Consider the following 24296-nt stretch of genomic DNA (forward strand, 5'->3'; position numbering starts at 1 on the left):
GGTGCTTCAGAGGAGTTGCCACTATGGTAGACTCTCTCACTGCTGCCCTCTTCTAGTTTGGATATTACAGTCCCAAATAGGAAGCCTATTTGAATTACAGAAAAATTGTTCTATTGGGTTAGCTCCACTGTCTGCCTTTAGAGTGAAAGCAGCAGGGGTACCTCGGTGTCTCAGTCAGTTGAATGTTGACTCTTGGTTCTGGCTCAGGTCATGATCTCAGGGCCTGTACCGGGCTTCATGGTCAGCAGAGAATCTGCTTGATTCCTTCCCTCTGCCCCTCCCTGTCTTCTTGCATCTGTTTGTCTCTCAAATAAATCTTTTAAATAAATTTTTAAAAATAAATAAAGTGAAAGTAACAATTTGAGAAAGCATTTATTTATTTATTTATTTTAATTTATTTTAAAGATTTTATTTATTTATTCATGAGACACACACACACACACACAGAGGCAGAGAGACCCAGGCGAGGGAGAAGCAGGCTCTGTGCAGGGAGCCTGACGTGGGACTTGATCCCGGGTTTCCAGGATCACACCCTGGACTGAAGGGAGCGCTAAACTGAGCCACCCGCGCTTCCCTGAGAAAGCATTTAATAGCTTTCTTTGACCTGACCTCAAGGTTGGGCAGTATCCTTCATAAGGGTTAAGGTTATGACTAATATTCTATAGATCTCTCTCTTCCACTAGGTATATCATTGATTTTTAAGTAATGTGTTTATAAGTTTGTGTTTTTATTCTTACTTTAAGCATCTCAGAGAAGGCATTTTCAGCATATGGGCTGTCATTAGATCTATTAACTTGTATTAATTATTTTATTTTTAATCATACAAATAATAATATAGATGTATTTTTGGTAGAAATTTCAAACAATTAGAGATATATACAGAGTAAAATGGTCATTTCTTTTTAAAACTATTTTGTGAAACTTTGTTTTTAGCCTAATCATCATCCACCCAGTGGCCCCTATAGCTTGCTTTTTAATTTTTATTTATGTATTTTTTAAAAAGATTTCTTATTTATTTATTTGAAATAGAGAAAGAGAGAGCATGAGCAAGAGCAGTGGGGAGGGGCAGAAGGAGAGAAGGAGAGGCAGAAGTAGACTCTCCACTGAGCAGGGAGCCCAACTCGGGGCTTGATCCCAGGACCCTAAGATCATACCAAATTCACCCAGGTGCCTAGTTTGCTTTTTTATTTTTATTTTTATTTTTTAAGATTTATTTATTTATTTATTCATGAGAAACACAGAGAGAGAGAGGCAGAGACACAGGCAGAGGGAGAAGCAGGCTCCATGCAAGGAGCCCAATGTGGGACTCGATCCCGGGTCTCCAGGATCACACCCTGGGCTGCAGGCGGCGCTAAACTGCTGCGCCACCGGGGCTGCCCTAATTTGCTTTTTTAAATTATCAATTGGACATGCAGTCAGTTCTGTTCTAATGTTATAATGTAACACATACAGTCCTAAAAATCACTTTGCTATGTAAAATTGCACAGAAAAAAAGCCACAGAGCTTGTAAGCAAGATGTGGTTAGGGGCACAACACTCAAAAATATCCTCAGTGACATATTTTTTTTAAAAAAAGATATGAACCTAGTAAAACTGTGCAGTTTTATACATGTCCATTGTTAAGAAATGCATAAATACGGTTTTGAAGAAGAAATGAACTTTGTCTATAGAAGTGGACTTTAGAAGGATTGCAGCTTGAGTTGCTACTGTGAAGTGGCGAAAGGAGGGTTTTTTGACATTGGATGGGTAGGTGTAACACCAGATATGGATAAGTGTGGTTTCGAATGAGTTCACCTGGTGAACTGCAGTAGCTAGTAGATATTTGGAGAGAGTGTGTGTTTTCTATTCCTTTGTAGCTCAGTTCAGCAAAGTGCAGCTTTCTGTGTTCACTCAGTGTTTCTCATGAACAAAATCACACATAAGGAGATGCAAAATTTGTGTTATGCTCAAATTGTTCCTCAGTATATTTATGGCAATAGAACAAATACATATTTTCAAAGCAAAGATTAGCAGAACTGTCTGTATTTCCACTTGGCTAAGAATATCTTTTCTTGGTGTGTTTTTAGTATTACTGAATAATACTTCATTATAAAAGTATATGTTATTTGTTTATCTTATCTGTTTGATTATTTGCTGTGTATGCCTCTTCATTTTAGGTCTTTTTTTGGGTGATTAGCCTTACTAGGAATTGCTCCTTTGACAATTCCTAGAGAGTCTCTACCACAAACTACTAAAATTTATATCCATGAATAAGGAACAGAAAGTTTGGCTTCAGGTAATTGTTGTAATGATAGGAGAGTCCCAACTAGTTTGTTTTCTCTCTGCCAAGCACAAGCTTTGGATCTCTCTCTGAATGGCTACAGGAGGTTAGCTTGTGGGTTGTTGGTTTTCAGCCTTGAGATGTGGTTTGGACTGAACGTACTACCTGGGGAGGGACTGCCAACCTCAACTGTAAGTGGCATCCTTTTAAACTAATTGAGACTTATATTTAAACTCTATCCCTGCCAGCTAGGCTACTCAAATTCAATGTCACTAGGATCACAAGCATTCTTTATTTAGTGGATGTGCCTTCTGCTATGCCTCGGCTGTCTTTGGAAATCAGAAAAGAATTGCTGCTTAACAAATGACTTTTTGCAGATAGTTAATTAAGGGATTATAGCATCAGAAACAGTTTTCATGGGGCACCTGGGTGGCTTAGTCGGTTAAGTGGCTGCCTTCAGCTCAGGTGATAATTTCAGGGTCCTGAGATGGCATCCCCCTGGTCAGGCTCTCTGCTCCACAGGGAGTCTCCACTCTCTCCCTCCAGCCCCCACCCCCAGGGTGCCCTATCTCACTTGTGAGCTCACTCTCTCTCAAATTAAAAAAAAAAAAAAAAAGATTTCACACTGAGAGGCCACGGTTTCTGATGGAACTGCTCTGTTCATATCTTGAATAGAATGTAACTTGAATCTGTCTACTGGGGAAGAATGAGCAAAGAATGGGAACCATTGATAGATTTTTGTCTCTCAAACTTTAGTGAGTTCTCGTGTTTTAACACGATTTGATTTACCATTCCCAGCATTTTCCTCAACTGACTGTGGTTGCTATACCTATAACATGTTTGGTGCTATGTGTAGAAAATGGCTTTAGGTAATGAAATGTCACTGTATATTTGGCCAGACTCTTGACAAACCTTTTAAGCTCTTTCATCATTGTAAGTGTGTTTTGAGGTTCAGACTGGACTGTACCTTAGTAGCTCCTAATACCTATTATTTGGCCTTTCTTTATCTGAATCTTTCTTATTTCACCCACCAAATGGTATTGTTTGCCTTGGTCTTTTTCCTATTTTGCTCCTCTTCCCTCTGCACATGCCAATATTTATTTTATTCCTTAGCATAGTATTTTTTCTCAGGACTTGTTTACATCCAGAATTTACTGCAATTACTCTTGAGTTTTTGGAGTAGAGGGCTATTGCTGGGTTCAGTGCTTAATCAAAATAAAGTTTAGTTTACCTGTCCTGTTGTGCCAGCTTTGTGCTAGGGTTGTAAAGATGAATATGACAGTATTATTACTTCACAGAGTTTAGAGTCTAGTGCATGGGTCAGCAAGATTTTTCTGAAAAAGGCCAGATAGTTGATATTTGAGGCTTTGTAGGACATATGGTCTCTGTTACAACTACTCCCCTCAGCTGTTGAGGTGCCGAAATAGCTATAGATAGTACATAAATAATGAACATGGTTGTATTTGAGTAAAACTTTATTTACAAAGACGGGTGGCAGCCTGCCTTTAGCCTCTGGACCTAGTTTGCCAAACTCTGGTGAAAGTAATGGCCACATAAACAGAATGTTTCAGTGTACAGTTGGCTATTGTAATGTGCGGTAGTTATGTGCTATAAAATTACCACAGACACTGAATTAGTGAATACTAAACATTTACCTTCTAAGGGAAATACAGGATTAGGTTTCTATGAGCCTCTGGTTATAAGAATTTCATAAAGTGATCAATACATACCTTGTTTGTTTTTGTTTGTTTGTTTGTTTGTTTGTTTTTCAGAGGGGTGGGGCAGTTGAGGCAGGGGCAGAGACAGAGAAAGAATCCTAAGCCAGTTCCATGCCCATTGTGGAGCCCAGTGCGGGGCTCAATCTCATGACCGTGAAATCATGACCTGAGCCAAAATTAAGAGTTGGACTCTCAACTGACTGAGCCACCCAGGTGGCTTGTTTTATGTAGGTTTACATATCACTTTTTACAAAATCACTTTATTTAATATATATTGTGATTCATTAATATTGAGCTCATGGACAAGACCCACTATCACTTGTGCCTGAACAGACACACATTTTCTCTGTAAGGCACATCAGAGACTTCTTGGACTTAGGAACACTAGACAGTATTTCAGCACTATGCTTCGAGGCTATTTTAAACAATAAAGTCACCAATAAAAAGCACACAAATATGAAAAACATGGCATTAAATAGACCATGAGAAGGGCACTTGCTGAAAGGATGAAAACTTGGACAAGAAGGCAGAGAGTCATTTTGTTGAACCTTAGCTGGGAACATGTGTATCAGGCAACTTGAATTTTTTGCCACTTGGGATATGTTGACAAATGACTGTGAAGGCACTATGGGTATTGATGTTGGATTACTAATGAGTTTTAGCAAGTAGCTGAATTCACAAATATGAAATTCACAAATAATGATGACCATATTATGTTGTGGTATTGTGAGGGAGGCGTGCGTTGGGTACCCTGGAAGCACAGAGAAGAACACCTGGTTCAGTCCTGGTGGAAGTAGGAGTTGTAGTGAGGAAAAGAAGAGGGACTTTGGAAGGCTTCCTGGAAGTTAACTAGGCCAACTGAGAAAAGAGTGTTCCAAGTTGAAGGGACAGCATGGGCCAAGACAGAGGAGGTGTGACACAGCAGAGGGGTTGCAGCATATCTAAATCTATGGTAATTTGGAGGATCATGTGAGAAAGTTGGAGTGGGAGAGAGACTGAGCCTTCTGGGGGAATCACTTTCTAGTTTGGTGCTATGGTATATATAAGATAGCGGTCAATGGGCGGGGCCCAAATGATGTACTTCTGGATTCTGGAATTTTTCATTGTTTACTTCTCATGTCTGCAGTGTTAATCCAGCAAAAACAGTACTGCTTCATTCATTAAATTAGGTAGGACGGAATTAACTGATTTTTTTTGCCTCACAATTTGTCGATTAAAATTTGAGGGCTACTCTCTAAGTGCTTTAGGCATTCCAGACTCAAATATGCAGAAGATGCTGGTGTTTCTTTGTTTCTTGATTGTTGGAGGAAATTGCCAGTGGCTTCAATTAAGTAGGGCAAACCTCTTTTTTCTTTTCATTTTGATATTTTTATTGCTTTTAAAAATTTGCAAAGCCAGGGTACCTAGGTGGCTAGTCAGTTAAGCTTCCGACTCTTGGTTTTAGCTTAGGTCGTGATCTCAGGGTCCTGAGATCAAGCCCCACTTGGGGCTCTGTTCTCAGCACAGGGTCTGCTTGGGATTCTCTCTCCCTTTCCCTCTGCCCACCTTCCACCCCTGTACCCTCCATCCCTCTCCCTCCCCACCTTCTCCCTAAAAATAAATTAATTAATCTTTAAAAAAATTTACAAAGCCAGCATATCCTTATTGTAAAAAATATGAAAATGCAGATAAACAATGTGTTCTTACCATCTAGCAATAACTACTATTGACATCTTAGGGTATGCTTTTCCTGCATGTTTATATAGGGCACAGCTCTTAGATTGGAAATGTCTAATGCCCATTAACCTGAGAAATCAGAAGAGATCCATGCCTAATTGTGAACTCAGAACTTGATTGGAAAAGTGGTACTCTAATTTCTGAATTCAACACGGGTACCTGTATCTTGTTTATCGAAGTAGCACAATTAGAGTGACATGATAATGTCCTCCCTCTCCTCTGTAAAAAGAAACTTATCAAGCCACGTGAATAAGGAAGCACAACTTCAAGAAAGATTAGACATCTGATAGGACTGATTATTATTTTGAAAGATTAATCTGAAAGGGTCCATTTAATGGGAAGCAGCTTGAACTAAAGATAAATTGGGGTATGAGGGATTAAATTAAGGCCTCCTGGGCATAGAAACTTTGTGACTTTGAAAAGCTGGGTTCTCGTTGGAAAAGTTTCTAGGCAGCAGTGTTGGGGTTGACTTCTTAAATTGGTAGGAATGGAGATTGAAAGATCTAGCTGAAGAGTGATTGCATTTTTAAATTATTTAAAGAAATATTTTTGAATAGGTAAAAACATTGTGTGTGTATAATATACACCTATATATGGTTCTCTCTTTTACACTATTAGTGACATATCATACACACTGTTACTCATCTTTGCTTCCCCCCTCCTTATATTACTGTTGGATTTGGGAGATCTTTCCATGATGCTTGCCTACAGGTCTATAGTATCTCTCTTTGAGGCTGGCAGCTTGATAGATTTTACTAATTTTGTCCAGCATCTGATATGTAAGAGGGAGGATAGTGCAGAGTTTAACAGTTTGGGCTTTGAGAAGTTCTAAGTTCAAGTCTTAGTTTTATCAGTTATCAGCAGTGAGGCTTTGGGCATGCACTTCAGTTTCTTTCTCTGAAGATAAGATGGTGATACTGATAGACTAAATGAAATAATACATGTGAAGAAAAATGAGTAGTATATATATATACTTCTCATATATTGGTAGTGGTATATACTTCTCATATATTGGTAGTGGTAGTTGTGGTATAAATATATACTTCTCATATATTGGTAGTGGTAGTTGTTATTTACATACTTATAATTTTGTTATAGTCTTTTAAGCTGTTAAATTTATTTTTGCCTCTTTTACTGTTTCTAACCAAAGTGAACTATGAGGCTTGATAATTCACAGATTGGGAGCCACCTGTTTGTTTGTTTATTTATTTAAATATTTTATTTATTTATTCATGAGAGACACAGAGAGAGACAGAGAGGCAGAGAGGCAGACAGAGGGAGAAGCAGGCTCCATGCAGGGAGTCTGATGTGGGACTCGATCCTGGGTCTCCAGGATCACACCCTGGGCCGAAGACAGCGCAAAACCGCCACCCAGGCTGCCCGGAAGCCAACTGTTTAAATGCAGACCTGTTTTGTTTGACATGAAGAGTTTTATTTAATAATGACAAATTTCAAACACACACAAGAGAAAATAATAATAAAAGGAACCCCCATATACTTGTCACTCATATTTAATAGTTACCAAGATTTTTTCCACATTGGTTTCAGCTTTCCCTCATGCGCCACCCCCCTTGGTTTAAGTATTTCATTTTATTATTTATTTATTTATTTTTAAGTAGGCTTCATGCCCAGTGTGGAGCCCAATGTGGGACTTGAGCTGATGACCCTAAGATCAAGACCTAAGCTGAAAAAAAAAAAAGAAAAAAAAAAGACCTAAGCTGAGATCGAGAGTCAGACACTTAACCGACAGCCTCTCAAGCTTCCCAGTTGAAGTATTTTATTTATTTTTTAAAATTTTATTTTATTTTATATAAAGATTTTATTTATGTATTCATGAGAGACAGAGAGGCAGAGACATAGGCAGAGGGAGAAGCAGGCTCCCCACAGGGAGCCTGATGGGGGACTTGATCCTGAGACTCCAGGATCATGCCCTGGGCCAAAGGTGGGCGCTCAACCTCTGAGCCACCCAGGCACCCTATTTTTATTTTTTTAAAGAGAGAATCCTCAAGCATACTCCCCTGACCCATGAGATCATGACCTGAGCTGAAACCAAAGTTGGAAATTTAATGAACTGAACCACCCAGACATCCTTGGTTGGAGTATTTTAAAGCAAAGCCTAGATAATGCATCATTGCAGCCTACATATTTCACCTCTGTATACACCTTTTAAAAAATAATGGATTGTTTCTCATATATCACAGTGCCATTGCTGTGTCCATCTATGGCATCATTTGGTATCTGATCCATAACTTTTATTTCCCACATTATTTAACAAATGTCTTAGAGTTGGTTTGTTCAAATCAAGACCTACATGTTAGGGGATCCCTGGGTGGTTCAGCGGTCTGGCGCCTTCCTTTAGCCCAGGGTGCGATCCTGGAGTCCCAGGATCGAGTCCTGCATCAGGCTCCCTGCATGGAGCCTGCTTCTTCCTCTGCCTGTGTCTCTGCCTCTCTCTCACTCTGTGTCTATCATAAATAAATAAATCTTTAAAAAAAAAAAAAAAAAAAGACCTACATGTTATGGTTGATTGTTTTATTTCCTAAGTTTCTTTTTTTTTTTTAAAGAGTTTTTTTTTTTGTTTTTTTTTTTTAATTTTTATTTATTTGTGATAGTCACAGAGAGAGAGAGAGAGAATGAGGCAGAGACACAGGCAGAGGGAGAAGCAGGCTCCATGCACCGGGAGCCTGACGTGGGATTCGATCCCGGGTCTCCAGGATCGCGCCCTGGGCCAAAGGCAGGCGCCAAACCGCTGCGCCACCCAGGGATCCCCTAAGTTTCTTTTAAGCAAAAACAATTCTGCCTTCCCTTTTAAAAATGTTCTTCATGTCATAAGCTTGTTAAAGAAGCTAGTTAGTTGTCCTATAGAATTCCCACATTCTGAATTTATCTCTGTATCCTTGCAGTATCATTTAGCCATTTTCTGTCCCCCATATTCCTGTAAATGAGAGTTAGCTTTAGAAACTTGGTTAGATTCAGGTTCAGCCTTTTTTCGGCTGGAGTACTTCATAGGTGATGCTGTGTGCCTCATTTTGCACTGCATTAGGAGGCGTCTGATTATCTCACTTTTAGTGATACTAAGACTAATTAGATGGTTCAAGTGGGACTTTAGTGGATTTTTGTTTGTTTTGTCTTAAAATTTCAATTGTCAGCTAATTTACAAAAAAAAAAAAAATCAAGATCTGGCAACAATTTGCTAGAGCCAAGTAACCCTAGAGCCAAGCTACCCCTTTTTCATCAAGTTATGTTCTCTAGTTTGCCCCTACCCTTCCACCTCCCTCATCCCCCTCCTGTACTCACATACTGCTCACTTTTGTCACCTACCTTGTCTGTGTAGGCATTTAATTTTGTGATTGGTGCTTTCAAAGTGCCACCAAAATGGGTTATTGCAATCTAGGCTTTTAAGTTGTTTCTCAGAAATTGTTTAGTATTGGCAAGCTCTCCCAATCAGGGCTGATTTTTGTCACGGCTTGGAAATGTCTTAATCATTGGACCATAAGTGTTGTTCTGTTTTTTCCTTTTTCTGGGTTTTTTTTTTTTTTTTTTTTTTTTGTGGTGGTGGTGGGTGGGGGCATAAATGTTTTGCTTGGCTTTACATGGTATTATCATTGGTGTTGATCCAGAAACTAGTTAGCAGTAGGCCCTGCTGCCAGGCTGGTTCCTTCTTTGTCTGCAGTGTAGTAGTGAGCCTAAGGAATCTGTAGGTATCACTTTTGTTTCATGATGAAATTTGTACCTCTGGGAATGGAGGCCTATACACACAGCTCTGGGACAGCTTCTTTCCTCAGCATCCTGTTGCAGCCAAGCTTGGTGAAAAGTGAGAAGTTACTCTGCCCAAGCGTGCGAACTGGAAAGCTTCAGGCTATGTTCTAGTAAAGTCTGAATGTCATCCACCAAACCAATTGATTTCTTGTCTCTTGTAGTTTTCCCTAACCCCAGGCCTCTTAGTTGTTACCTGAAATCTCGGGCAGAGTGAGAATCTTGTTTCCCTAGGCTTGGAAATCCTGGTTTCTGCCTGAAACTTTGCATACTGCCCCTGCCTGAATCTCCTGTGTCCATGTTTCCACAGTGGGTTTTTTTTCCTTAGAGGGTGCTATTATAAGTTGAGAATAATGATTTTCTTTTTTACTGAATGCATGGCTCTTTGAGGCTGGGTAGTATATGAGTATATTTTTTCTTGCATTTAATCAAGAGACCAGCAAAGTAAACATTGGCCAACAAAGGAGCAGTTTCACTGTGAGAAACCCAGATCAGGTGGCCTGTAGCACAGAGCTTTCACATGCTCAACTTGTTATATTTGTTTGAAGGCTTTTTTATTTTTAAAGTGTGTTTTGCAGGTGGCATTTTCTTCAGACCATTTGTCTTGTTTTTTCAGTGCCCCTTGCATAGTTTGTGCACCTGAGCTGCTGCTGTTTGCTGCTGCTGCCACTGCCACCACTGTGCTGAAAAGAAAGCTGTGATGTGTGGGTGGTACACCTCTAATACCTCCATCTTCTCCTCACCTCCACTGGCCCATGAACACTGTAGTTTGGAACACAGTTTTAAAAGGCCTGCTTTCTTTTTTTTTTTTTTTTTTTTAGGATTTATTTGTTTATTCATAAGAGACATAGAGAGAGAGGCAAAGACATATGCAGAGGGAGAAGCAGGCCAATTTTTTTTTAAAGATTTTATTTATTCATGAGAGACAGAGAGAGAGAGAGAGAGAGGCAGAGACACAGGGAGAGGGAGAAGCAGTCTCCCGGCAGGGAGCCTGATGTGGGACTCGATTCTGGATCCCGGGATCACACCCTGAGTCGGAGGCATATGCTCAACCGGTGAGCCACCCAGGTGTCCCGAAGGCCTGCTTTCTTAAACAAGATGACTCACCTTGTATTGGAGTGAGTTTTAGGTCCCATTGTGGCATTGTGAACCTTTAGGCTGGTGCTTCCAGAAGCAGTGCCATTAGGTACAGTTCAGAAAAACTTTTGGCCTTATTTTCTCTGAATGACATAAGGATTGGTTTAATCTATAGTGAGAGAAGAATTGAGTCTCTGTGCTAATAGGTAAATGTTTTTTCTGTGGTAACTTGGTTACTTCATTGCCCCATAATTACTAAAGCAGAGAAAGTTAGCTTAATTTTTTGGCCTCATAAGTATAAAGATATCATATCTGTAGAGTGGGTACCATACAGTTTTGCAGAGTTGCTATGGGAATTAAATGAATATCATGTCCTTTATATATCCCTTTACTTTTGTTAAGTAGTAGTACCTTATGTCATTCTCCTCTACCCGGAAGCTGTTTGAAAGTATTCTGTGAACTGAGATTTGGGAACATATGATGACAGGAGTATATAAAGCCTTTTTCTATAGAAAGAGGCTACAGGTTGGCTCTCCTTTTCTTGGGCTGTAAGAAATAGAACTTGGTGAAATTGTGTCAAAGGTAGAACCAGGACTGGGTTTTTAGATATTAATCATGTGTTCTGTGAAAACAGCCCCTAACAGGCAAGGACCAGGGTTGCTTGCCTGGATCATTGCTGGACTTTTGGGCTGATGTCTTTGTCTCTTTGTGGTTGGCAGTGAGTGGAAGTTTCTCAAAGTACTTTGGCCCTACCTACAAACCCTTAACGCCCCATATGACCTCGGTCACCAAACCACTTCAGGGCTTTATTTTTATCCTAGCCGTTTCGTTTCAAGATGTGAGGTTGGTTTCAGCAGAGCAAAGTTCTCTGGGGGAAGAAACAGAGTGCCAGGGTGCAGTTGAGGCTGGTTAAACACCAAAACCACACTCTTCATCTTTCTGGGCTTGAGACGTGACATAAGCCATGCTGCAAACACCAGCTTCCACATTGTGAAGAAACCTTGTCAGATACTAACTTCATTTATTTTTTGTGTTTGTATTGTTTGTGTTTTTAGATAAGTAAAATGTGAGGGGAAAGAAGTATACCTGCCCATTCTGCTCTAGCCAGAAATCTAATTCTAAGAATGGACACTTTGTTAAAATCCAGTATTTCCGAGTTTAAGGTTTTTCATCTTCCCCAACAGTGTTGGTGAGAACTCTCACAACTCACCAGGTCTCAGGAAACCGGATTACCAACATATCCTGTTCGCGTGCATGTGTGTATTCTGTGTTACCCACAGGCCACTTTCCACCCCACGTGACCTTTAGTTACCATCCGGAAAGTCAGGACCCAGATACCAGTCAGAATTTCCAGACTTTGGTTTGGTTTAGACATTTTAGAAAATGTTAACAGTAGTAATTTTATAGAGACTTTTTGTGCGGCATACGTAGTGATGAATAGGAAGTAACACATCCTGAGAAGAGGGGGAAAGGCAGTACCAATACTCTTCGAGAAACATGTTTGAAAAAGAATATTCAGGAGAAGACTTTCAACCAAAATGCATAGAGGAGGAGGAGAGGACAGGAGAGAATTATTTAATTACTTAGAAGTAAATAATGCCCCAGTTTTTAGGTTATAAGTCTAAATTCTGAAGCTCTTAGTACATTCATTAAAATTGTAGTGCACTGTTAAAGTTGTTTATAACACACTTCATCACATTTTATTTTAATTGGCATCTCTCAGTGTGAACAGACTGTAATGAGGGATAGACAGGGGTTTAGAACAGGGATAGACAAAAGATTGCCAGTGGCCTGCAAGCTAGGAGTGGTTTATAACATACTTATATAAGGCCTTGTTTAAAAAGAAGAATATGGGAAGTGGAATAGGTGCTGCTGTTGCTGCTGGTGTTGAATTCAGAACCGTAGCGGGACATGGGGCTGGAGGACGAGCAAAAGATGCTGACCTGGTCCGGAGATCCCAAGGAGGAGGAAGAGGTGGAGGAGGAGGAATTAGTGGATCCCCCAACAACAGTGAGAGAGCAATACCAGCAGTTGGAGAAATGTGTAAAGGCTCGGGAGCGGCTAGAGCTCTGTGACTAGCCTGTATCCTCCAGGTCACAGACAGAGGAGGATTGCACAGAGGAGCTCTTTGACTTCCTGCATGCAAAGGACCACTGTGTGGCCCACAAACACAGTTTGAAATAAATGTGCATACTTCACCCCAGCCTTCATCACCCGGGCATCAGGATATTTCATGGTTTTGACCATGCCATTTGTTTCGTATTTAACTGTACGTTCATGTGGACCTCATGGATTTTGGCTTAGGCAATAGCTTCTAAGTAATTAGCAGTGATTCCTCTTAATAAAGTCCAGTGGTCTGAAAAAAAAAAAAAAAAGAAGAATATGTGCCAGAGATAAATGTGGCCCACAAGGTCTAAACTATTTACTGTCTGACCCTTTACAGAAAAAGTTTGCTGACCACTGCTCTAGAATGGGAAGGGTGAAGGCAGTTCCTTCATTTAGGACATTGATTGTTACTAAGGGTGTTTTTGCCTTTTGTGGGGAGGGCAGTTCCTCACTTTCTGAGACTGTCGCTGCAGGATGGTTAGCATTCCTGGCCCTGCCCACTAGATACCATTAGTGACACCCACACATTTCTAAGCACTCCCTGGAAGGAGTGCTACCATTCTGGTTGAGAATCACTGATATCGGAGCTTGATGAGATCAAAAACACCCTTGTTAAGGTTTCCTCTCTCATTTCCTCTTAGTCAGAGAGACAGGTTCGGGATTTGGCTCTTTGAGGCATAGGATTGACCATAGTGAGAGAGAGCGTAACTAGTGGAATAGGGAGAGTTCTCAGTAGGGTAGAATAAAAAGGTTTTAAGGAGGCCTTTTTTTTTTTTTTAAAGATTTTATTTATTTATTCATGAGAGACAGAGAGAGAGAGAGAGAGAGAGAGAGAGAGAGGCAGAGACACAGGGAGAGGGAGAAGCAGGCTCCATGCAGGGAGCCCGACGTGGGACTCAATCCTGGGTCTCCAGGATCACAACCTGGGCTGAAGGCGGTGCCAAACTGCTGAGCCACCCGGGCTGCCCTAAGGAGGCCATTTAATGAATATGTTGCATATATGCCCTTAAAGAATTGTTCAGATTGATGTATAATTTACGAAAGTTTTGTTTGATGTTGCACATGCTTTGTAAAGCCTGTTTCCTTCTTTCTTTTCTTTTTTTTAAAGCCTGTTTCTTTCTATGTGAGAGGAAGAGTGGCCATCTTTGGCCTTAATGTCCAGATGATTTTGAGATCTGTGGGAAATCTATATGGTATATTTGAGAGACTTGTTCAAAGCCAATGTAAGGACATAGTTTTGGCATCTTGTGAATAACCTGATATCCAGATTTAAGCCAGAACTCTGGGGTTGGAGAATTTTCCAGCCTGGGAGAGTTGACTGAGAAAAGTCCTCCTTTGGCTCCTTACCAAGTTAGACAAGGGAGCAATCAGCTGCTGAGTTCTAGCCAACTGGAATGTATGTGAGGGTGTATATAAATCGTCCCCCTTAGGATCCAGTTCCCAGTTTGTGAAGAGCCTTCCAAATAAGAATGAGACCCTTACATAGGATCCTTGTCACTCTGCAGCTGCTTTAGGAAGGAATAGAGCAGTGATTTGGTGTTACTGTGGGAGCAGCTCATTTTATATAGTAACATACTGCCTGTTGTGTAGGACAAGAGATTGTACTGAACTTTTCGTTTTTCCCCTGTTGCCTTTCTCACTAATTGCCTATATCGTTTTTTGTTTCTGACCATACTCTTGGGGAGGTATATCTGCAGTTGTATCATTCTGTAATCCCTCTCTACTCTTAAAGGTTCCAGAATTTCATCTGTCTACTGTGTTTTCACTGTCTTGTATGTAATGGTTGGGCTAAGATAGAGAATATGAAAAGGTTGTTTTCTTGGCTGACGATCTTTTCCCAGTCGGCAGACTATTTGTTGGGCTTCAGGGGGAAACTCCAGGATTTTCCCTCTCTTGGAAGCCTTTCGCTTTACTCATAAATATTTAATATTGAAGTATTGCTCAATTTTATATTTTCCAAGTATTACTGTATAGACATTAGACCAAAAGGAACTTAAAATACTGTGGAGACTCTTTGATACTTGAGTCTCTAGAAAATGTATTTACCACACATTTTTATTTTTGAGAGTTTCACTAATTATTCAGATTGTCTTCCATTTGTCCACTGATCTAGAACTTAATTGAATATCTGTTATGGAAATCACTAGGCATTTCCTGCTATTGTTCTCTCCATGCCATTCATGCCTAGAACCATCAGAGAACTGTGTACTTGGATGTAATATATTGGTCCCTAATAGTATTGCTTTGACCAAATTATACTTTGGTGTAAGGTCATCAGCTTACATTAAGGTAGGTAATAGTAAAGAGGTGTACGGAATCATTGCTATTTGTGTCACATGGCATCTTCTTTCTAGAAACCCATGGAAGAAATTTCTGCTTTTAGTATCAAGAGATAGTCATGCTGTGTGCATTTTTTAAATTCAACTTCATGCACATTTATGAATTTGTTTTTAAGAATAATTATGTCTTAATTGTCCCAGATGTTAGCATCAAACTTGTAACTTCCTTTAATAAATGTAAAGGACTTTCTGGCATGCATTTTGTGTCTTGTCCTTACTAATAGTGACTTCTGATCTTTTTCTCTTTTGTTCCTCTTTCTCAGTTTCAATTTATTTTATGCTGCAGTATGGTATATACCTTTGTACATTGCCTTAAATAACAATTCTATATGGACTTTTTCTCTTGCTTATTCAGTTGTGTAAAACCTCTTTCTCAGGTAAGCTAGTCCTCTTCTGAGGGGATCAAGGTTTTCCCTGTCCCCTTTATATGTTAATCGTTATCCTAGGCAGTGCATGCAGAAGGTAAGTGATACTGATCTTTCCCTCAAAATACAGTCTAGTAGGAAAAATAGATAGTAAATAAATACTTGAAAAAAGTGTTAAAAAGGCGATAATAGAAATATGTACACTGTACAGGGATAATACAGAGAAGAAAGACATTAACTCATGAACAGGGAAAGCTACCTAGAAAGATGATCTGTCCTTACTTTTGAAGGATGAAAGATGTTCTTTAGGTATATAGGAGTAGCCAGCTTTTCTGGCAGAAGGAACAAATAGGTAAAAATATGGTATGGTTAGAAACTACAAGTGGTTGCTCCTGGGATTCCTAGCCAAGAGTCTGTAATTAGAGTATCTTAGGCCATGTTATAGACATCCAAATTGATGCTATTTAATCAGTCAGCTGTAGCTGAAGATTCATCACAAAGTAGATACTTTAGGCTTTTGATTTGGCTCAAGCTTAGAAGTGGATCTTTCAAATAGTTCTCTGCTTTATTTTATGCATTAGCAAAAGTTGAGTCATCCTAAAGTCATGCCTTCCATCATTCTGGGAAGCTTTCTGAGCCAAGGCCATTTTGGCTTAGGAAGAAGTTATGTTTTGTGTTGTAACCATTGGCAATAAGTCCTATTCTTGCCCTGCACACGCACAGTAGGGCTGCAGGTACAGAAGCACATGGGAAGGAGGAGCTGGGATAATACCCTCTGTGGATTTATGCTTTTCTGGAGTGTTTCTTGGTAAGGATCCTAAAACTTTACTCTGTCTAATGAGATTCTGAGCTGACTTGTGCTACAAATCTCTGAGATACTAGGTCCTAATTTGTAAAGCAAACTATGTGTAAGTCAGTTGACATTCTCTCTGAGGAATTTTTTTTGGCAGATTTTCCTTTAAACTTCTGGACAGGTCTGTAAAACAGTATGGCTTTTTAAAATACTTCGAAGTGACGCATATCAAAAGGTTGAATAAGGCACTAATAGATGCCCTTAGTGTTTTCAATAAACTGTCCCTGTGGCTAATGGAGACTAGGACTTCTATCTTCTGGAATACATTCTTAAATTGTTTTTTATTTCTGTGAACACATTTCTTAATTTCTTTATTTCTGCATCTGTAAAATAGGACTCTGGTCTGCACTATCAATAGATCTGGTATTTGACATCAGTGTAGCTTTTTGCACATAGGTGGAGCCCCAAACTTTTAGCATAGTCACCTTCATTTCTATGACTTCAGAGTTAGAATCTTGGTGTGGGGGTTAGGGGTACTGGCCATGGAAAAAGAATTTTTGTGGAATAGCAGAAAAGATTGTGGTAATTAAAAAAAATTTTTTTTTTAGAGATTTTACTTATTCATGAGAGACACAGAGAGAGAGAGAGAGAGAGAGAGAGGCAGAGACACAGGCAGAGGGAGAAGAGGCTCCATGCAGGGAGCCCAATGCGGGACTTGAATCTGGATCTCCAGGATCATGCCCTGAGCCAAAGGCAGATGCTCAACCATTGAGCCACCCAGGCATCCCCCCCAGAAAAACTCTTAATACAAAGTAAAATACATACGGAAAAGTGTACATATCAAAGCCATTTGAATAGTGATGGGGACAGAGCATTGTAAGTTAGGAAGAAGTTGATGCTCATGTTTTCCCTGGTTAATATGTTCTGCTATGCTAAGATTGATTTTTTTCATTGGTGAGAGAAGGAAAGGAGACTTGGGCCAAAGGTAAGAGATTTAAAGGTGTTTGCCCTGTCATTAGAACAAGGTATTTTGGGTCTGGAAACAAGCACAGAAAAGACACAACTGATAGAAGCTAGATAGAAGCAGGCCTTGCCTTCGGTCATGGAGAGACTGAGTTTCTCACCAAAAGTGCTGTGGTTTTTGGCCTTAATGCTGAACAATCTGGCTGTGGGGGACTAGGGATAGAGTGTGCATCTTAGCCCACTTGCTTCTGGAGACACTTGGAGCCAGCTGGGATGCAGAACCTCAGAAGTTCCATGCTGCCATGTTTATAGTTTTGTCTCTGGGGTTCAGGTAAAATGCCAGGCTGTACCAGGTCATGTTGTCTGTGTGTAACCTAGTTTTGGTCTAACAGTTTTCTTCTCTTTTTGCTGCTCGCTGAAAGTGAGGTAGAGGTGTCTCTGTTGATAAAGAACAGATACAGAAGTTTGCATCCAAACCTGAATAACCATTTTTAACTTGAAACACTTTTCCTAGGAGTTGATGCACCAGAATCCTTCCCTTATTTGGTGCCCTGCTTAAATCTGAAGCTTGCATGAGGTTGCCAGAGCTCTGTGTATGCTGATTATTTGCTTTTTGGTACCCACAGCAGAGTGGTTTGTGAAACCTTCTTTGTGACCACATCTTTCTTAACCTGAAGCTTTGTTCTCCTTTGAGTTCTTAGATTAGTTCTTGCTCCTCCCTTTCCTGAGAGATTCAGGGGTTTTCCTGTATTGTGGTAGGTGGGTAGGCAGGAGGGTATGTTTTCAGATATTTTTTCTGGATTATGCACACCCTTGATGGTGTGTGAATGTACACATTCTTTGACTCTTGAAGAACTATTTCTCTACTAACCAGGTAGTTTGTGGACCATCTAGAAAAATATTAGGGTTTTTATTTTAATAGTTCTATTACTGCTGTTTCACTGGTATGGAAAGCAAGCTTTTTTTATTCAGTTTTCTCACTTTTCTTTTTTGGCTGGCATTATGCTAGGGTGCATTTGGGTTTTTGTTTTTGTTTTTGTTTTAAGATCTTATTTATTTGAGAGAGAGAAAGAGAGTATGTGTGCATGAGAGAGCTTGAGCAGGAGGGAGGGGCTAAGGGAGAGGGAAAAGCAGACTCCCTGGCTGAGCAGGGAGCCTGATGTAGAACTTGATCCAGGATTCTGGGATCATGACCTGAGCCAAAGGCAGATGCTAAACTGACTGAGCTACTCAGGCACCCCTAGGCTGTATCTATTAAAGTGCTTCCACTGACTTGCAAGATATGATGTGGGCTGGAAGTATCTACTTCCCTTAATTTGTAAGACTTCTTAGTTGGTTTGAGCTAGTGGTCTCTTAGTGAATGATAGCTGGAGCCATTGGTGGGTTTTTGCTTGGGGTTACTTTAGCTTTTGGCCTTTATAAACATCTTTGGTGGCTGTCTTGGGTCTGCCAAAAAGATTGCCTTCTTTAATGGTGAAAGATTAAGAGCTCAGACTCTGGAGCCAGACTGCCTGGGTTAACCTTGGGCAAATCACTTAACCTGTCTGTTGCTCTATTTCCTCATCTGTAATATAGAAATTATAGTGTTACTGAACTCATGAGATTGTTGTAAGGTTAAATGAGTTAATAGACAAGATGCTTAGAATAGTGCCTTATGCATAGCAGGTGCTGTATAAGTTTGGATTATTATTATTAAGGTGCTTGGGTGCGTCACACTTGTTCAGCTAGAAACACTTGAATTCTTATTATCTGAATTATGTGTAGTAGCCTGGGGTACTTTTAACTCCTAGAGCACAGAGCCAGTTCTGTAAATTCAGCTTGTCCTCAGTTGGGGGTTGCCTCCAAGCTTCTGAAAGGTATAGTCCAGTAAGGTGTTAGATCACACTCCCCTTGCTCTGTGGATTATAAACTGGTAGAAGAGTAGGATACTGCATAGGTTCTCCAATTCTTCGTTCTCATTGGCTGAGCCTTATTTGTGCTGCTTTTTTTTTTTTTTTTTTTAAGATTTTATTTATTTATTCATGACAGACACAGAGACAGACACAGGCAGAGGAAGAAGCAGGCCCCATGCAGGGAGCCTGACATGGGACTGGATCCCGGGTCTCTAGGATCACACCCCGGGCTGAAGGCAGCGCTAAACCTCTGGGCCACCGGGGCTGCCCTAAGGTTTTATTTTTAAGTAATTTCTGTACCCACCCAACATGGGCCTTGAACCTCCCCAACTGAGCCAGCTCAGCGCCCTGGCCTTTTCTTTTATTTTGAATTTAACTGTGGTCTCTTTTTGTCCAGTCTCTTGGGCTGGAATGTAGGAGATGGAATTGCTATTACTCAGGATCAGAATCCTTAATTCCTGATAGAACTCTGTTTTTCTTTGAATACCTTTGTCTGGGTTTTGTCAAATTATCCTCCAAAAAGAACTAGATTTAAATTCTCATAAATAGTCATGAGTATGTTACTTCCCTGCAGCATTAATATTAGTACTGCACTGTTTTTCTGGAGAGTTTAGTGTGTAGCACCTGGATAGAATCACCATCAAATCTGTGTTTTATATGTTCTTCAGTCACTTATTGAATCATGTACTTAAGTACCAGCCACCATGCTAGGCCATTTAAAATCATTGAAAGGAAATAAGAATATCCGAATTATCTCTAAAAATGAAATCAGTGGGGATCCCTGGGTGGTGCAGCGGTTTGGCGCCTGCCTTTGGCCCAGGGCGCGATCCTGGAGACCCAGGATCGAATCCTACATCTGGCTCCTGGTGCATGGAGCCTGCTTCTCCCTCTGCCTGTGTGTCTGCCTCTCTCTGTGTGTGTGTGTGACTATCATAAATAAATAAAAATTTTTAAAAAATGAAATCAGTGTTTCATTTGGTTTGGGACTTTTTCTAAAGACTCATACTTGGTTTGATGCCACTGCTGGTCTCTGTAGGTGGAGTTATTTAGAACTAGAACCTCTGGGAGTTAGGGACAGGAATCTGTCTGAGTATGGAATAACCATTTCCTTTATCTTCTCTCTCTTTTCTGTCTTCATTGCCATTGGGTGATTACAGTAGCTTTTTTAAAAAAAATTATTTGAGAGAGCAAGCATGAGTGGAGGGTAGTGGCAGAGGGAGAGGGAGAAGCAGACTCCCTGCTGAGCAGGGAACAGAAATATCGGGCTTGATCCCAGGAACCCAAGATCATATCCTGAGCTGAGGTCAGACGTCTAACCAACTGAGCCATATAGGCGCCCCTTAGAGTAGCTTCTTTTTTTTTTAAGATTGATTGATTGATTGATTGATTGATTTATGATAGACATAGAGAGAGACAGACAGAGACACAGGAGGAGGGAGAAGCAGGCTCCATGCTGGGAGCCTGATGTGGGACTCGATCCCAGGTCTCCAGGATCACACCCTGGGCCAAAGGCAGGCGCTAAACCACTGAGCCACCTGGGGATCCCTAGAGTAGCTTCTTAACTGGTCTCCTAGACTCCACACATTTGACCCCTGGCCAGTTCCCCCCAGCCCTGCCAAATTTTTTTTTTAAGATTTTATTTATTTATTTATGAGAGACATAGACAGAGGGAGAAGCAGGTTCCCTGTGGGGAGCCTAATGCGGGACTCAATCCCCAGATGCCTGGGATCACGCCCTGAGCTGAAGGCAGACGCTCAGCTGCTAAGCCATCCAGGTGTCCCTACCCCACCAGAATTTCTAAATAGTAGCCAGCATGTCTTTCCAAAAATGGAGATTTGCTCATGTCACTTCCCTGTTCAGTACTTTTCAGTAGTTTAAGATCAGACTCTTTACTAAGGAGTACAACTTGTACATCTTGGCTCAACCTGTTTCTCCAGCCTCCCTCTTACAGAATCACTTACCTGCTCATGCCAGTCTACCACATACCACCCTTGGGACCACCACACATGCTGTTCCATTTACTTATGACACATAGGCAAGACTCCCTACCTGCTCCCAAGCCAACTATTTACTCAGCATTCAGGTTTCAACTCAAAGATCTCTTCCTCTGCTATCTCTGATGCCCCTGCTATGGAAATACAGAGCATCCTGTATGTCCCTAATTATGGTACTTTATTAATGTCACCCACAGAGCGGGGATCATCTCTGCCTCTGTTCTTGGTTTGTGTAGTGTCATGTACATAGAAGGTGCCAGTTAGTTTTTGTTGGATGAATAAATGACTTTAGCACCCTCACACTCTGTCAACCCATTCATTTGTAAGATGGGCTGAGCTTGTGTATGTGCCTTTGGAGAACTATTTTTCTGGGTGCCCACCTGATCACTCAGTGGGAGCTTCAGCCATTTCCTCTTGTCTCTCACTTTGTGCAGTGCAGGCACAGGGTGTCCCAGCTCACCTACTTTTCGGGTGGATGGGCATGAGAGTTCCCAGGCACTGAGAGAGATGAATCAGAAAGAAGAGTCATTCAGAAAGTAGCCCAGTCAGAGCAACAGTGCTGCCCTTTGGCTGAACTTTCTCTCTTTCTCTGTATACCTTTAGATAACAGGCTGGTGGCACTTTTGAGCTGGTTGTTATGGATTGTCAGACCATAGCACAGGGATTCATAAACCTTAATCTGGCACTTTCCCTCGATTATGGATGTTTTGGAAAGTGTCCAGGGGCCCTCTGGCCTAAGTAAAAACTTTATTGGCTTTAGATATGTTCTCTTTCCACTTGGCTACTTAGCCCCATAGTGGCATCGAAGGTAGAAAACTGGAGGCCCCCATGTTTCTTTGTTGCCTTTGGGGCATTTGAGTTCAAAAGCTTTGAGAACACTCTTTTGGCATTTGGTGAGTTTTTTGCTATCATAGAATAGAATGGTGCTTATTCAAAAGCTGGCAGGAAAGGTTAGATTTAGTTAGAATCATACATTTGTGGGCTTTTTAGAATTGGAAGGAACACTGACTGTAGACTGGTGATTCCCTCCTCCTCACTACCCTTCTTCACTTGTCAGCCCATGAGAATCATTGCTGTTTCCAATACATGTGTGTGGTAGCCCTCAAGTATTGTGCAGATAGAAAAATATTTTGAGACCCTAGAGTTATATAAATCTAGGCAAGGGATCAGCAGACTTTTTCTGTAAAGGGCCAGATAGTATATATTTTACTATTTGGGGGCTATATCCTCTACTGAAATTATTCACCTTGCCATTGTAGGAGTAGCCACAGGCAAGATGTAAACAAGCGAGTGTGCGGGATCCCTGGGTGGCGCAGCGGTTTAGCGCCTGCCTTTGGCCCAGGGCGCGATCCTGGAGACCCGGGATCGAATCCCACGTCGGGCTCCCGGTGCATGGAGCCTGCTTCTCCCTCTGCCTGTGTCTCTGCCTCTCTCTCTCTCTCTCTCTGTGACTATCATAAATAAATAAAAATTAAAAAAAAAAAAAAAACAAGCCAGTGTGGCTGTGTTTCAATAGAACTTTACGGATGCTGAAGTGCAGATTAGTCACAAACTCAGCGTTCCTTCTTTCCTTTTTTTTTTTTTTTTTTTTGAAAGGGAAACTTTATTGAGGCCCTAGGGCTTTGGGGCTCAGCAGAAGTCCTCCCTGGGGGCAAAGGAAGAGCTGGTGGAAGGGCCTTATTTGACCTTCTTGGGGCGTAGGTTGTTGGTGTGGCCATACTTCTTGTGGCAGGTGAGCATAACATTCATGGTAGATCGTTTTGTAGCAGTTCTATATCTGGGCCAGCTAATGGAGGATGGCTCAATGATACAACCTCACAGACGAAGCACCAAGTGCAGGGGGCACTTTCTAGATATTGTGGTCTGAGAGTGTGGCCATCGTCCAGCTGTTTGCCCGCAAAAAATGAGATGCTGGTTGGGCAAGATGCCCTCCTTGTTTTGGGATTTCGCTTGGATTTTTGATATTTTCAATGGTGTCACTGGGCCCGACCTCGAGGGTGATGGTCTTTCCCATTAGGGTCTTCACAAAGGTCTGCATGTCTGTGTCTGCTGTAAGACTGGTGCCACCAAACCGTTTCATCACCTCATTGAAGAGAAAGAGTGGGGTTCCTTCTTTTCCTTATATCTAGTGCCAATTTCCCTCCTGAGAGCCAGCTGGGCACTCTAAGTTCTGCTGTCTCTCTGCTTGTTGGCTGGGTTTTCTGGAGCTGACTGCTGATTTGACATTTAGCCTAATTTCCCTCCAGTCTCCCTGCTTTAAAGAGAGATAATAAAGTAATAGCAAGTAAATTGCTTTAACGTAAGTAAGACTTTGTTGAGGCAGCACTAAGCTGCAGTGTGAGGATGAGAGCCATTATTTCAAGGGGTATGGAAGAGGTGGTTTTAAGAGACATATTTTACACTTGAATTCACATGGCTCAGATCCAGCTGTCTAAGTAGGACATCTCTACGTGGAATTTGTGCTGAATTAGAACTAATTGAGCTGTCATTTTGCCCAGAATAGTTCAGGGGTGGAGAAACTAAAGGTGACAAGTAATCAGTGTCCCTACTCTACCTCAGCCTTGGTTTGGTCCAGGTAAGAAATGGAAGGATTGATTTTGAATTTCCTCTGTCTTCCTATGAGACATTTAAGTCACGCTACCTGGCTTGCCTATACTTCTTTCTTTATGTGTATCCTGGAAGGAGGAATACTGAAAGTCCTACTGAATAATTAATTAAATTTATTTATTTGAGACAGGGAGCGCTCATGCACAAGCAGCCAGGAGGGGCAGGGGGAGAAGGAGAAGCTGACTCCCCACTGAACAGGGAGTTCAGCGTGGGTTTCAGGACCCCAAGATCACAACCCGAGCCAAAAGCAGATGTTTAAATGAGCCACCCAGACACCCCATGAATAATTTTTACCTTTACTAAATGAGTATTGCATTACTGACTTACTGATAGACTTCCACATTTATGTGCCAGGCCCCCTTTCCTCACTTTGTCTTCTCCTTAGATCTTACCTTCAAAGACTTTCCTGATTGAGGGATAGTAACAATAAGGGAAACATAATGTCTCCTGATACCTTCATAGCCAGTGGGCCTTGTCTTAGGATTTGGAGCATAAATGGGAAGTTGGCAAGTTGGCATATTATTTATCTTTTGTTTTTGGACAAGTTCCTTGGCACTGCTGATCCTGTCTTGTTGGTTTGTTCTTGATCATGCCTGGGATAGGAGGAGCACAGGGATGAAAGTGTACAGCATCACCTCTGTGCTCACATTTTCCTGTACCCTATGATCTCAGTGCTTTATGGAGATGGTAGATGGGCTTTGGTTGCATGCT

At 41.1% G+C, this 24296-nt stretch overlaps 1 protein-coding gene and 1 pseudogene across 8 annotated transcripts in view; both read left to right on the forward strand.

Annotated features, from left to right (window-relative positions):
• SMG6 (SMG6 nonsense mediated mRNA decay factor) overlaps positions 1–24296 on the forward strand; it is a 238058-nt gene that overhangs the window by 23339 nt on the left and 190423 nt on the right. The window lies entirely within an intron of this gene.
• LOC144285911 (cytochrome b-c1 complex subunit 6, mitochondrial pseudogene) lies at positions 11054–15164 on the forward strand (annotated as a pseudogene).

The sequence above is a fragment of the Canis aureus genome, chromosome 16 (assembly GCF_053574225.1).
Source record: "Canis aureus isolate CA01 chromosome 16, VMU_Caureus_v.1.0, whole genome shotgun sequence".
NCBI lineage: Eukaryota > Metazoa > Chordata > Mammalia > Carnivora > Canidae > Canis > Canis aureus.